This window comes from Bubalus kerabau, chromosome 4, assembly GCF_029407905.1.
Source record: "Bubalus kerabau isolate K-KA32 ecotype Philippines breed swamp buffalo chromosome 4, PCC_UOA_SB_1v2, whole genome shotgun sequence".
NCBI classification, from domain to species: Eukaryota; Metazoa; Chordata; class Mammalia; order Artiodactyla; family Bovidae; genus Bubalus; species Bubalus kerabau.
This window is the reverse complement of record NC_073627.1, coordinates 109,511,711-109,527,582: the sequence shown is the minus strand read 5'-3', so window position 1 is coordinate 109,527,582 and position 15,872 is coordinate 109,511,711. Positions and strand designations below refer to the sequence as shown.

General features: G+C 41.5%; 1 protein-coding gene and 1 pseudogene across 1 annotated transcript in view; both read left to right on the top strand.

Annotated features, from left to right (window-relative positions):
• The window catches only part of DOCK8 (dedicator of cytokinesis 8), a 236,012-nt gene that overhangs the window by 125,473 nt on the left and 94,667 nt on the right, over positions 1 to 15,872 (top strand). The window lies entirely within an intron of this gene.
• On the top strand, positions 11,459 to 13,154 carry LOC129650080 (tetraspanin-3-like; annotated as a pseudogene).

Here is a 15,872-nt window from a genome sequence, read left to right as displayed (position 1 = left end):
GTTTGTGCAACACAAATCTTGTTATAAAGAAACACTTTCTTAAAGAAGTAGTGGTGACAGCCCAGGCAAAATCTAATCATTTGAATTAAGTGAATTCCTGGTGCCAAAATTATCCAGATAATTAAATTCCCACACTTTTCTCTGGCAAGATGGTCTCAATAATAAGTCAGGAGCACAATCCCCACTTTTCTGATGCTTTGCTCTAAAATTCAGTCGTCCTTTTTAGAAGAATGAAAACACCCCCTGAGGGAACTGATTACCTAAGATTACTTAGCAACCATGTCAGGTTTTGCCCAGAGAAGGCAATGGCACCCCACTCCAGTACTCTTGCCTGGAAAATGCCATGGATGGAGGAGCCTGGTAGGCTACAGTCCATGGGGTCGCTAAGAGTCTGACAGGACTGAGCGACTTCACTTTCACTTCTCATGCATTGGAGAAGGAAATGGCAACCCCCTCCAGTGTTCTTGCCTGGAGAATCCCAGGGACGGGGAAGCCTGGTGGGCTGCCGTCTCTGGGGTTGCACAGAGTCAGACACAACTGATGCGACTTAGCAGCAGGTTTTGCCACTGTCTCTTTGCAGTACAACATTTAGCCACTGGAGGGCAGAATTTACTCACTTTCTAGATTGAGACCCACCTAGGTATCTTTTCCATTTCAAAGCAGATGGAGTCATGGTTTATTAAAGGAAAACAGGCATTTTGTTTTTTGCCCTTGAAGCGTAGGGCCAAGAAAAACTGGGAAAGTATTCCAGTGTCCCAAGACATCACTGTTGGCACTTTTTGCAAAGAATTTTCTCTTACCCTGTCAGCTTCTTTCATCATAAGTCATACCTTAGAAATCTGGCACTTTGTTGAAAGATGTGCTGGATAGGAGGCTGCAGAAATATACCCCGTGGTATAGAGAGAGAGTAAAATCTCATTTGGGGGTTGTACTGTTCATTATACATACTTACACATCCTCCCCTCCCTGCTTCAGATATAAAAATAAAAGAATGTGGGTCCATCATCAGTAATGAAATAGTGTTAAGGAGGTTCTGTGTACACTGATGTCATTGATTCCATGAGTCACAACCTCTCACTATCTTTTTCTTATATAATGTATTTATTTATGGCTGTGCTTGGTCTTCATTGCTGTGCTGAGCAGGCTTTTCTCTAGTTGCAGCATGTGGGGGCCACTCTCTAGCTGCAGGGCTTCTCATTGCGGTGGCTTCTCTCGTCTCGGAGCCCGGGCGCTAGGGCGTGCAGGCTTCAGCGGTTGCAGCTCCTAGACTCTAGAGTTCAGGCTCAGTAGTTGTGGCGCACGGACTTAATTGCCGCGAGACATGTGCAGTCTTCCCGGATCAGGGATCGAACATGTGTGTGGCAGGTGGATTTTTTTTTTTACCACTGAACCAGCAGGGAAGCACCCGTTAATCTATAGTTTATACTCATTCACTTTGAGTCCATCATGCTTTAGTGTTACTGCCTGTAAACAACTGTCCTAACAAAAAATCCTGCTCTGTTCATTCACTTGGCATGAATGTCATTTCTTCTCCCCCAGTGATCCTTTACATAGATTTCAGCAGGAAGCTTCATGAAGCATCCTGTTTTCTCCTGGGGTGGGAGGGTAAGGTTGGTGGGAGCAGAAGCAGCAGAGAAAGGGGGATGAAAGGACAATGAACCTGGGCCTGCTTTTGATGATGATGATGAATAGTTAGCTAGCCTAGATTAGAAGCATCTTCCTAAAATTCAAAAAGCCTTCTTTCTTTGATTTCCCTACTTCTGTCAGTTTTTTTAATTATTATTTTAAAATTAGCTCTTTGAAGTGGCTTGTCTTCTGATGGGCCATCCTTCGGGGAATTGTTCCATCTTATTTCTTTTGCCGTTTGGGGGAGGGAGGAATCTCCATGGTTCAGTTTTTCATTCTTTGTTCTCACTTTCCTGTGTACTTTATAGAGCCACTCTTCCCATGAAGTGTTTGGCCGTCTCTCCAGTAATGTATGTTCTGTGGTTTTAAGGTCTCAGACAGTCTGTCCTTGGCCTCTCTCTGCAGAAGCCAGAATGCCCTGGGGTTTTGGATGAGGGCAGTTAAGGCTGGTCCCACAGCACAAAGTAAAATAGAGCAATGAGTAGGGAACGGCTGAGTTCTGACAGTGTAAGAAGGTAATTTTTTTAAAAACCAGAGCTTATCAGTCACATGCCATGTACCTTTTATAATTAAAAAATGAATTTCATTTTTCCACTGGCCTAAAATCCAGAAAGGTAATAAAGCTTTCAAAACTGTGCTATTCCACCTCACCTCTTTAATGTTCTTTGTTTGACAGCCTTCAGAATGTAAACTAAGAACCATGAAAAATGTAAACTAAGAACCTTGTGAAAATATAAATATTACAGTTTAGTGAAGATAAAAGTTGAGTGAAGTTGAGTTCCTCAGCTTAATGGCTCATTTTAATTATTTTTAAGAGATTTCCATGCCTAGGCTAATAATTATATATTTAATAATAAGACCATCTCAAAGACCCTTTTTCATCTTTTTCTGGAATTGCATTTTTTATTTTTATTTATGTATTTAACAAAGGAACATGCTTTTTAAAAATTAATTTTTATTGGAGTATAGTTGCTTTACACTGTTGTAAAGTTTCTACTGTATGGCAAAATGAAAAGGCATACATATACATATATCCTCTCCCTTCTGGACTTTAGAACATCCTTTTCCAAATTGAAGCATGAGTGACTTACAACATTAGATTAATTTCAGGCTCTGGGCACGAGAGTCCCAAGCAGGATACATCTTCTGTGGTATGCTCTCTAATGTCTTCTCCCAAAGTTTAGTTGAAATGAAACCAACTCTAGCATGAAACCCTTGTGTATCCCAAGCCAGCAGCTGACAAAGCACTGCCTGTTTCTGTTTCCAAGTCAGGGAGAAGTGAAGTTCATAACAACAACTGTTACTCAACCCTCCAATTGGTCTGGGAGCAGGCACAGCTCCTTGTGGACTTGTCACCCTGGTATGAGCGTGGGAGCAAGAACTCTTCCCCTCCTCTTTCCTCACCCTCTGTCATAGAGCAGGCTACCTGTCCTTTGAAAATCTTGCCACCTAAACAGTACTTCTCACCCTATGAGTAAAGACGATGCAATCACCTAACCAGTATTTTTGAGTCCCTACCATATGCCAGGCACAATTCTTGGTGCTGAGAGACAAAGAGGAGGAATGACTACCTCTCCTTGGAGGCAAACCCCAGCCTCCTGAAGACACCGGAATGGCTCACAGCTGAGTTGATCTATGGAAAGACACATATGCAACTTTGTCCTGCAGGCACCTGAGATCTTGCAGGTTCTCCCACCTCCAAAACCCAGACAAGCCTTCTCCCTCACTAAGTACCCAAAGCAGGGATATGTTTCTAGAAGTTGTTGAGGGCATCTGAACAATTTATTTCTTAGTAGTCCTGCTGTTTCCTCCAATTCCAATATTTTCTTCAACATGAACCAAGACATCTGCCAATATTAAAATCAGGCATTTTAAACAATAGTATTGGTTTATTCATTGGCTTTCTTTTTTTTAATAAGTAGGGAACTAATAAAGGTTCTGCCTCAAACCAAAAGAAAGAAATTCAGTTTCAGCAACAGCAAAACTTGGAAATTTTCTTATATGTGTATGAATTTTTGTCAGTTGGCAGATTTGTTTTAGGAAACTATTTGCAAAGCCTGGAAAAAATGTGCTCCCTCTGCCTCTCAAAAGAACATGCAGATTGGTTCATGTTAGCTCTCCACATGACAGTTCTGCCTCATGGCCTTTTTAAAAATGTAACCCAGATTTGGCATCAAAATGGTCTTTTTAAACTTAAATTTTAAGTCTCTCACAAAGCCAAATATTGTTGAAATGTTTGTTTGAGGGAAACTTTCATTAAAATTTTATGTTTCAAGGGAAAAGGAAGGTATTTGTGGTAGGTACTTTTTAACATTCTTCTTCACTTTTATTTGACCTGTCACAGCCTCTTTAAGAAACATTAATTAATTCAGTGAACAGAATCAAAATGAGAGCTGAAGAAAAATTATTTATATATTTTTAAATGCTCAAGGTTCTATAGTTAGTAATTGGATGGGCTCCATGGAGGCTACTTTGCTATTAAGATTATTTTCTCAAGGTAGTCATGACATTATATCCCATAGAGAAGCAATAATAACCCTGAGGTACAGTTAAGAGACAGAAATGTTATAAGGTAAAGCATTTTTAAAGGAATCTCATGTTTAAATATCAGTGAATACCTAACATACTTTTAAAAAATGTACATACTCATATTAGTTACTTGTTGCTACTTAACTGAAACTTTGCAGCATGAAACAACAGACAGCTGTTATCTCACAGCTTCTGTGTTTTATCCAGATGTGTTTTAGCTGAGTGCCTCTGACCCAGGGCTCTCAAAAGGCCATGGTCAAGATGTTAGTCAAGGGTGGGATCACCCCAGGGGTCAGCAAGGGGAGAATTCACTTCTGAGCTCACTCATGAGGTTGTTGACAGTGTCCACTAAAAAAACGATGAACAACTTGAGAGTTGTGGGTTAAGTTTTATTTGGGGCAAAATGAGGACTGCAGCCCTGGAGGCAGCCCCTCAGATAGCTCTGAGAGACTGCTCCAAAGAGGCAATGGGGGAAAGTCATTGTACAAGGTTTTGTGAAGGGGGAGTGAATACCATTAAGCATTCATTTTACAACAAGTTTTGTTGCTAGGATCTGATGTCACCATGAAGGGATTTAGTGCTTTTCTAGATATGAGGAGATGCAAGGATTGGGATCATAAAATCTGTTCCTAAAACATCTATCTAAAGACATGTCCCACCAGATTGCCTGGAGCACAGAGTGCCTTACTCCACCCTGGACTCCCTCAGCAGGTGTTGAAGGTCAGCAGCTTCAGCAGTGCAGGTTTAGTCTCCGCAGAGGCAGATGGCGAATGCCCTTGTGGTTCAGTCGTTGGCAACCATCTTGGCAAGTGCCAATTTGTAGTGGACAACAGTATTCGGTTCCTCTTGGTTTGTTAAGCTAAGGGCCTTAAGTCCTCACTAGCTGTTGGCAAGAGATCCCCTTGAATTCCTTGCTATATTGGTTTCTCAGTAGAGCAGCTCACAACATTGATGGCTTCAGAATAAGCAAGAGAGAGTAAGAATATACAGCTAGAGCCTTTTTGTAATGTAATCTCGCTTAGATTAGTAGATTAGAAAAGTTTCTAGTTAGAAATGAGTCACTTAGGTCCAGCCCACACTCAAGGGGAGGGAACTTTGGAGGGTAAGAGCAGCAGGAGCTGCTTCCCTTAGTGGCTCAGATGGTAAAGCATCTTCCCGCAATGCGGGAGACCTGGGTTCGATCCCTGGGTCGGGAAGATCCCCTGGAGAAGGAAATGGCAACCCACTCCAGTACTCTCGCCTGGAAAATTCCATGGACAGAGGAGCCTTGTAGGCTACAGTTCATGGGGTCGCAAAGAGTTGGACATGACTGAGCGTCTTTACTTCACTTCATTTCACCAGAGTTCTTAACCAAGCTACCAAAAGTTGAGGCACTCCAGTTGTATGAATTTGAAGGAGTGTGGGGAGGTGGGGAGGTGGGTAAGGGAAAGTGGTTTACGTCCTCCAATGCTGAGGACTAGGCTCCCTGTGGAGAGTGTTCCCATCAGCCTGGTGTATTTCTAGGACGTCTGCAGTACATGCTCCCTATAGAAAATTAACTGCTTCTTCACACATCCTCTAAGGTGAGAGGAGTCCCCATCCCCAGCCCTCACTAACACACCCTCCAAAGAAACAAGCCTGTTATGTGGGACAACGTGTTTTGGTTTCTTTTTTTTCACCCAGGTTAAAGCAGGTTTCCCAAGTTATCTTAGATTCAGAGTAGTAGGGAAAAAACCCTAAGCTGTATATATTGGGTTAGCCAAAAATGTCATTCTGGTTGTTCCATAAGATGTTACAGAAAGAACCCAAATTTTTTGGCCAACCCAATTTTAAGGAATGGGGTCATTTATCCTGTTTCCCATCATGTAGCACCTTACCTACCCCACACCCCCTTACACCCACCACCGACTCACCTCTGAAGCATCTATTTATATGCATGTATGTATATATATGTATAATTTATATAAATTTTCTGAGTGAAATGCAAAATATAGCTGTGGAAGGGAGAGTTTTTCAAGATACCTGAAATGTATATTGCTAAAGTAGTTCCGATCTCTGCTTACGTAGAATTAATGTAAAGTATTATATTACATTAAATTAAATAAAAAAATAATGTAATGTATTTTCTTTTCATCCAAAAAGAAACCCACTGAAAACAGTGTTCTACTAAACCAACTGAAGCTTGACCTATTTAACAAATTTCTGAGCCCTCCCTAAGTGAGACTTACAAAGAATATACAAATAACATAGACCTTAAAACCACATCATGGCTTCTATGGTGTTAGCTGGGAGTTGGAAGAGCTGCATTTATCCAGTGAACATTTTGACTATATTGTCAGTGTCAAGTTTAAGGAGGTTATAGAACAAATTTTGGGATAAAAAATCTGGATTTGAGAACTTGCCCAGCTTCCCCTTACTTTGTCACTCTCCATCACACCCAAAGCAACTGAGGGTCTTCTCCAAAGCAGTGTCTCGTGGTTAATAATTACCCCACAATCCTAACAGAAGCAGAAGATATTAAGAAGAGGTGGCAAGAATACACAGAAGAACTGTACAAAAAAGATCTTCACAACCCAGATAATCATGATGGTGCAATCACTGACCTAGAGCCAGACATCCTGGAATGTGAAGTCAAGTGGGCCTTAGAAAGCATCACTACGAACAAAACTAGTGGAGGTGATGGAAGTCCAGTTGAGCTATTTCAAATCCTGAAAGATGATGCTGTGAAAGTACTGCACTCAATATGCCAGCAAATTTGGAACACTCAGCAGTGGCCACAGGACTGGAAAAGGTCAATTTTCATTCCAATCCCAAATAAAGGCAATGCCAAAGAATGCTCAAACTACCACACAATTGCACTCATCTCACATGCTAGTAAAGTAATGCTCAAAATTCTCCAAGCCAGACTTCAACAATATGTGAGCCGTGAACTTCCAGATGTTCAAGCTGGCTTTAGAAAAGGCAGAGGAACCAGAGATCAAATTGCCAACATCTGCTGGATCATGGAAAAAGTAAGAGGGTTCCAGAAAAACATCTATTTCTGCTTTATTGACTATGCCAAAGCCTTGACTGTGTGGATCACAATAAACTGTGGAAAATTCTGAAAGAGATGGGAATACCATACCACCTGACCTGCCTCTTGAGAAATCTGTATGCAGGTCAGGAAGCAACAGTTAGAACTGGACGTGGAACAACAGACTGGTTCCAAATTGGGAAAGGAGTACGTCAAGGCTCTATATTGTCACCCTGCTTATTTAACTTATATGCAGAGTACATCATGAGAAAGACTGGACTGGAAGAAACACAAGCTGGAATCAAGATTGCTGGGAGAAATATCGATAACCTCAGATATGCAGATGACACCACCCTTATGGCAGAAAGTGAAGAGGAACTAAAAAGCCTCTTGATGAAAGTGAAAGAGGAGAGTGAAAAAGTTGGCTTAAAGCTCCACATTCAGAAAATGAAGATCATGGCATCTGGTCCCATGACTTCATGGGAAATAGATGGGGAAACAGTGGAAACAGTGTCAGACTTTATTTTTCTGGGCTCCAAAATCACTGCAGATGGTGAGTGCAGCCATGAAATTAAAAGATGCTTACTCCTTGGAAGGAAAGTTATGACCAACCTAGATAGCATATTCAAAAGCAGAGACATTACTTTGCCAACAAAGTTTCGTCTAGTCAAGGCTATGGTTTTTCCAGTGGTCATGTATGGATATGAGAGTTGGACTGTGAAGAAGGCTGAGTGATGAAGAATTGATGCTTTTGAACTGTGGTGTTGGAGAAGACTCTTGAGAGTCCCTTGGACTGCAAGGAGATCCAACCAGTCCATTCTGAAGGAGATCAGCCCTGGGATTTTTTTGGAAGGAATGATGCTAAAGCTGAAACTCCAGTACTTAGGCCACCTCATGCGAAGAGTTGACTCATTGGAAAAGACTCTGATGCTGGGAGGGGTTGGGGGCAGGAGGAGAAGGGGACAACAGAGGAAGATGGCTGGATGGCATCACTGACTCGCTGAATGTGAGTCTGAGTGAACTCCGGGAGTTGGTGATGGACAGGGAGGCCTGGCGTGCTGCGATTCTTGGGGTGGCAAAGAGTCAGACACAACTGAGCAACTGAACTGAACTGAATCCTTTGTGTGTGTGTGTGTGTGTGTGTGTGACATATGGGATTATAGTTCCCCAGCCAGGGATCAAACTCATGCCCTCTGCATCAGAAGCAAGGAGCCTTAACTGGACCACCAGGGAAATCTCCTGTCATCCTTTTTATTTCCTTTCTCCACTCACACTACAGTCCATAAATCTAACCTTTTTGTAAGAAAAGCAAGAACTGAGTAAACTAATTCATACTAAAGTGAGAGTGAATGATATATAAACCATATAATATGTTCAATCTGCTAAGCAGAGTTTCAAAAAAAGTATTTGGTAACGTGGATATCTTAACTGGTTAAATTTCAGCTAGACAAAGTATCTTTAAAAAAATGTTTCAAGCAAAGTTGGAGAGAGATATATTTTGTTCTTAAAGCAGTCAGTTTTCTCCAGCATGTTTCAAATGCTTGGGTATTTGTGATTCTTTTCATTGGGAACCTCATCTAGATAAAACCTAAGACCATAAATATCCCAACTTTCCCTTTAGGTCTTTTGTGATTGAAAACCAACTGAACTTTTCCTCAAGAAGTAAGTGGGTTTTATGGAGAGCTCAGATGCTTTTATCTCTTTCTAAAAGGTAGCATTCTCTTTGTCCCAGCTTGAGGTCCTGCTTTATTTTATAAGAATACTGGCTTACCATGCTCTCACTAAAGAGCAACTTTTAATCCATCTCATAAAAGAAGGGATGGGGGAAAAAAAGAAGGGATGAGGATTGATGTAATAGAAAAGGTAGTCTGAAATACAGGAGCTGTGAACATTTAGTTAGTTCAAGTTCAAAGACGGATTCTTTGTAGTTATAATAGGTATTCTATACAAAGACCTCATATTTGATGTTCAAATTGTAGTCCATCCATGAGAAAGTGTCGACAGTTCCTCCCCGCCCTCCCCCGTAAGTCTTAGCAGTGGTGTAATGACAAGTCCTAGAGTTTGCTGTTGTTTTCTGTTTCTCTCTCGTTTGATGTCTGTTTTTGAGTGTACTAATTTAACATGACGAGTGTGGAGAGAGCGTGTTGGATCATTGTAGTGTTTCTAAACAACATGGTAACATTTTGTCTCTGGCTTCTTAACTGCATTTGCTTTTTGTGGAGGTGAGAGGTAGAGGTCCCCAGTGTTCAGAATACAATACCACCGTTTATACAAGACATTGCAGCCTAGCCCGCGGAGCACAGAGGTGACTGAGGAACAAGCTGCTGTTGTGACTCATTCCCAGAGTCCCCTTCCATTCTTGTGCTGAGGCAGGCAGCCTTGTGTGGACTCCGGCTGGTGTCCTACAACAGGTTGTACATTCCATTTCTCTTGCTCTGATTTCTGAAGGTGGAATGTTCCCTTCACCCTACACATTAGGGGTTTTCTTCTCCTTTCCATTTTTCACTGATTCCTTTGTGAGTTTGTGCTTTCATCTAAACTATAGAGTATTAGAAATAGGAATAAACATAAATTAATGGCATGAGACCATGGAATGACAAGAGAGGACATAGCAAATATTTTATTTTTATGCATGTATTTATAAACATTCTCATGCTAAAAAAAAAGTATGTGAGGCAGATTACAGAGATTATATAACAAGGTATAGAATTTCTGGGTGAAAGGAAAATTTGGAGAATATACCAGGTGCTAAACTCAGAGATTTCTAACTTCATTTGTACTCAGTGTATTTAAAATACCAAAACCTCTAACACCTTAAGGGACAGTACTCACTCTCATCCTTATTTTAAACTTTTTAAGCTTTTATTTTAAATTAAAAAAAAAACTCTTATAATTTTCTTGGGGAAGCATCCTTTAGTGCCTGTAAACAATTTAATAAAAGACCACCTTATGATAAAGTTCTGGTGAGCCTCATTGTTGACCAAAGAAACTGTTTACTGTTCTTAGAAGCAGCAGTGGTTATGGGCACTGGATCTAGTATGAGCTTCGGGGCGCCTGGATTTGAATTGCGCTGTGCCTTTTGCCAGCCGTGTCGCCTTGTGCAGGTTATACAGCCTCTCTGGGCCTCAGTTTTATCATCTGCCTAAAGAGGCTAAATAGCAGTACTGTCATTGGTACTATTAGCTACTGTTAGAATGGTGCCTGCACGTAGTAAGAAATACATGTTGTTAGCTACTTTTGCTATTACATCTAAAATACATTTTTCTAGCAGTGAAATGTGAATGATATACAAAACCACCTCTCCGGCTTCTCACTTTGGATAGATAGCTCAAAGTAGTATCTCTAGATTTGCTTTTTCTTTGGAATGCTTGAATAAAAGACATCAGATAACTACAAGACATTACTTATATTAGTAGGCATTTCAGTTTGATTCTGCTCAACTTAGTCTGTTGCTTAAAAGAAGTAAGAGCCACTCGCCTTTTTCTATAGTTTTTGAATGAGGGCATCTTATTCATGCAGTTGGTTTGCTACATTTCCACTTCAGCAAATAGTTTACCAATTCTTTGGCTCTGTCTTTGCAAAAATGGTTAGAGAGGGAGACTTTTAAAACACCAGGGAAAGAAAAAGAAATTACTTTGAAATTGCCAAAGTAGTTAGGTTGAAAGTGTTTATTTAGAAACCTGGAGAGCTTTTTATATCGAAAGCTGTTTCAGTAGTGTTGCATCAAGAGAGGTAGGTTCCAATTTACTATCCCATCTACTTCAATCCAGTGCATATTGCTAACGGCCTGCTATTAAACCAACACCTGTGTCTCTAGCTATAAGGAAACGAATAAAACAGAAAAACCAATTTATCTGATATTTTATTCATCCTTTCTCCCATTTCAACAGCCATGTTCCTTTTAGGACTTCTCAAAGCACCTGTGTTGCTGTTGTTTTTCAGTCACTAAGTCGTGTCTGGCTCTTTGTGACCCCATGGAGTTCAGCATGCCTGACTTCTCTGACCTCCACTATCTCCTGGAGTTTGCTCAAATTCAAGTCCATTGAGTTGGTGATGCTAGCTAACCATCTCATCCTCTGCCACCCCGTCTCCTTCTACCTTCAGTCTTTCCCAGCATCAGGGTCTTTTCCAATGAGTCGGCTGCTCACATCAGGTAGCCAGAGTAATTTAGCTTCAGCTTTAGCAGCAGTCCTTCCAATGAATATTCAGGGTTGATTTCCTTTAGGATTACTGGTTTGATCTCCTTGCAGTCCAAGGGACTCTCAAGAGTCTTCTCCAGCACCACAGTTTAAAAGTATCAATTCTGGGTGCGCGACGGTGCCGGGGGCTGCGGTGAACGCCTCACAGGCCGTGCAGTTCCCTGTGGGGAGGCGCCGTTGCCATTGCCACCTCGCTCGGTGAGCGTGTCCCGCTCGCCGAGCAGGGCCGCAGCCGACCGCCGGCACCATGGGCCAGTGTGGCATCACCTCCTCCAAGACCGTGCTGGTGTTTCTTAACCTCATCTTCTGGGGAGCCGCTGGCATTTTATGCTCTGTTGGAGCCTAAGTGTTCATCACTTATGACGACTGTGACCACTTCTTTGAAGATGTGTACACTCTCATCCCTGCTGTGGTGATCATAGCTGTCGGGGCCCTGCTCTTCATTATTGGGCTAATTGGTTGCTGTGCCCCAATCCGGGAAAGCCGCTGTGGACTTGCCACGTTTGTCATCATCCTACTCTTGGTTTTTGTCACAGAAGTTGTTGTTGTGGTTTTGGGATATGTTTACAGAGCAAATGTGGAAAATGAAGTTGATCACAGCATTCAGAAGGTATATAAGACCTACAATGGAACCAACCCTGATGCTGCTAGCTGGGCCATTGACTATGTTCAGAGACAGCTGCACTGTTGTGGAATTCACAACTATTCAGACTGGGAAAATACAGACTGGTTCAAAGAAACCAAAAACCAGAGCGTCCCTCTTAGTTGTTGCAGAGAGACAGCCAGCAGCTATAACGGCAGTCTGGCCAACCCCTCTGGTCTCTATGCTGAGGGGTGTAAGGCTCTAGTTGTGAAGAAGCTACAAGAAATCATGATGCATGTTATCTGGGCAGCATTGGTATTTGCAGCTATTCAGCTGCTGGGCATGCTGTGTGCCTGCTTCGTGTTGTGCAGAAGGAGTAGAGATCCTGCTTATGAGCTCCTCATCACCAGCGGAGAGCCCATGCATAGTAGAAAACTCAAGCCTGAGCTTTTTAGTCTTGTTCTGATTTGGAAGGGGAATTGAGCAGGTCCACTGCTATTGGTCTCCTGAGTTCGTTTAGTTAAAGAATACATGCACAGGTGTTGGACGGAGCAGCTTGACTCTTCATTTGTCTACCTTCTTACCTACCCACCTATGACTTTTTTTTTTCCCCTCTGTTTTAGCTGACTCTCCATGTCTGTAAGTGTTTTGAGTACGGTGGTAAATGTTCTAATCTCAGAACCGTTTGTGAGTTGTGTAGTGTGGTAGAATTAAAGGTTGACGTGGCCCTGCTTCTGTCACCTCCAAGCATAATGGGACCGCTGTAGTATCACCAGGTCCTTTCAGTCTTCACAGTGGGGAACTCTTGGCCAAAGGTTTTGGGGGGGAGGAGGAGGCAGTCAGCTGTCTGGTTACAGTTAATACCAGATAGTGCCCCTCATCAGTGTCCTTTTTAAAAACATATACTATAGCCCAGTAAGATAGCAACTGTACAAAATGGCTAAGATAGATTTTAGAATCATACCTCGTGTATCTTGGTTCATCTTCAAAATCAGACTGATCTTTGAAACTAGCGGTTTTTAATCAAAGCTGGCTTTATAGGAGGAGTATAATGTATGCACTACTGTTTTAAAACAATTAGTGTGAGTGTGTGCGTGTATTTTTGTATGATTGAGCCCATTCATCGTTAAGTCTAAACTTGTTAGAAATAACGTACCCATGTAGACTAGCAAAATAGTATGTAGATGTGATCTCAGTTGTAAATAGAAAAATCTAATTCAATAAACTGTGTATCACCCCCTCAAAAAAAAAAAGTATCAATTCTTCAGCTTTCAACCTTCTTTATGGTCCAATTCTCACATCCATACATGACCACTGGAATAATCATAACTTTGACTATACAGACCTTTGTCGGCAATTAAAACATATTAAAATGTATCCATTTCTATATTAAATACATATACCCAATGTGTAATTTTATAACAACCTGCAAAATTGGGGGGGGGGATTTTTTTGCTTATTGTTAAACTCAGTAGAGTTACTGTCAACTGATAAAATGTTACCTTTGGTAAGCATTTAATTTTAATTTAAAATTCATTAATTTTTGTTTTGAGGTTTTACTTTTTATATTTTGGAGTTAATCATTTTTGAGGGTCTCAGACATTTTTGTAGAATTCTGAGATGTTCATAAATCTTAGGCTTTGTGTCTATCATCCTGCCCACAACCGAGGCCCAGCCCAGGGTGAGAAATCATCAAACGCTTGCAAACTCAGAAGAAAATGGATTTTAGTGACTCAGTGAAACTGAAGGAGTGCGCCTACAGCAGGAGCATTTTGCCATTTTCTGAGAGATTGTGAGGGAGATAAAAGGATGAGAGAGGGTGTATCAGAAAGACACAGAAAGAGAGAAACTGAGGGACACTGAAAGAGAGTCAGAGACACATACATGGATTAAAGACAGAAAGAGAGAGAGGAGAGAGAGGCAAGGAGAGAGAGGGAGAAAGTGAGCACCACCAAGAGATACATAAGAGACATCAATTGAAAGATGGAGAGAGAGACCCAGAGAAATTGATCCATTCGTTAAGTGACAAGTTTTAAGATCTCACTGCCTGCAGCGTGTTTAAGGTTGCACTGTAAGGTCCACTCAGCTGTTTTACATTTATAGTCTTGATAGGAAAAGAATCTTCATTTGTATCATATCTTGCAATTTTTCTAAGTTCTTCTTGAGTATCATTGCATTTGAGACTTAACTCCAGCCTTTTTATGTAATAAAAAGGTGAGGAAATTGACTTGTCCTCCTTCTATTTGTAGAACATTTGGTAGTTTTGTTTGTTTTTTAAGATAACTTTATTTATTTTGGCTGTGCTGGGTCTTTGTTGCCGCATGGGTTCTTCCCTAGTTGCGGTGAGTGGGGGCTGTTCTCTAGTTGTGGCGTGCAGGTTTTGCATGGTGGCTTCTCTTGTTGTGGCGCACAAGCTCCAGGGCACTCGGGCTTCAGTACTTGTGGCACGTGGGCTCAGTAGTTGCAGCTCCTGGGCTCTAGAGCACAGCTCAGTAGTTGTGGCCCACGGACTTTGTTGCTCCTCGGCATGTGGGATCTTCCCAGGTCAGGGATCAAACCTGTATCTCCTGTATCAGCAGGTGAATTCTTTATGACAGAGCCACCAGGGCAGCTCCATTTTGTAATTTTTTTAGAAGGATATTCTCACTCAGAATCTTACCTAATGAGGGTCACTAATCATACAAGCTCACCTTCCCTGGTGTAAAAGCAGCTTAGGTTATATCATTATCCATTATCTGTCAATGGACATTTAGATTGCTTCCGTGTCTTGTTGTAAATAGTGCTGCAATGAACATTGGGGTGCATGGTGTCTTTTTGAATTGTGGTTTTCTCCATATATTTGCCCAGGAGTGGGACTGCAGGATCATCTGGTAGCTCTATTTTTGGTTTTTTAAGAAACTTCTATGCTGTTCTCCCTAGTGGCTGTACCAATATACTTTCCCACCAACAGTGTAGAAGAGTTCCTTTTGCTCCATACCCTCTCCAGCATTTGTTATTTGTAAACTTTTTGATGATGACCATTCTGACCAGTGTGAGGTGGTGCCTCATTGTAGTTTTGATTTGTGTTTCCCTCCTTATTGCCAAATTCAGACTTAAATTGAAGAAAGTAGGGAAAACCACTAAACCATTCAGGTATGACCTAAATCAAATCCCTTATGATTACACAGTGGAAGTGAGAAATAGATTTAAGGGACTAGATCTGATACATAGAGTGCCTGATGAACTATGGACAGAGGTTCATGATATTGTACAGGAGACAGGGATCAAGACCATCCCCATGGAAAAGAAATGCAAAAAAGCAAAATGGCTGTCTGGGGAGGCCTTACAAATAGCTGTGAAAAGAACAGAAGCAAAAACAAAGGAAAAAAGGAAAGATATAAACATCTGAATGCAGAGTTCCAAAGAATAGCAAGAAGAGATAAGAAAGCATTCCTCGGCCATCAGTGCAAAGAAATAGAGGAAAACAACAGAATGGGAAAGACTAGAGATCTCTTCAAGAAAATCAGAGCTACCAAGGGAACATTTCATGCAAAGATGGGCTTGATAAAGGACAGAAATGGTATGGACCTAACAGAAGCAGAAGATATTAAGAAGAGGTGGCAGGAATACACAGAAGAACCGTACGAAAAAGATCTTCATGACCAAGATAATCACAAGATGATCACTGACCTAGAGCCAGACATCCTGGAATGTGAAGTCAAGTGGGCCTTAGAAAGCATCACTACGAACAAAGCTAGTGGAGGTGATGGAATTCCAGTTGAGTTATTTCAAATCCTGAAAGATGATGCTGTGAAAGTGCTGCACTCATTATGCCAGCAAATTTGGAACACTCAGCAGTGGCCACAGGACTGGTAAAGGTCAGTTTTCATTCCAATCCCAAAGAAAGGCAATGCCAAAGCATCAGACTACCGCACAATTGCACTCATCTCACACGCTAGTAAAG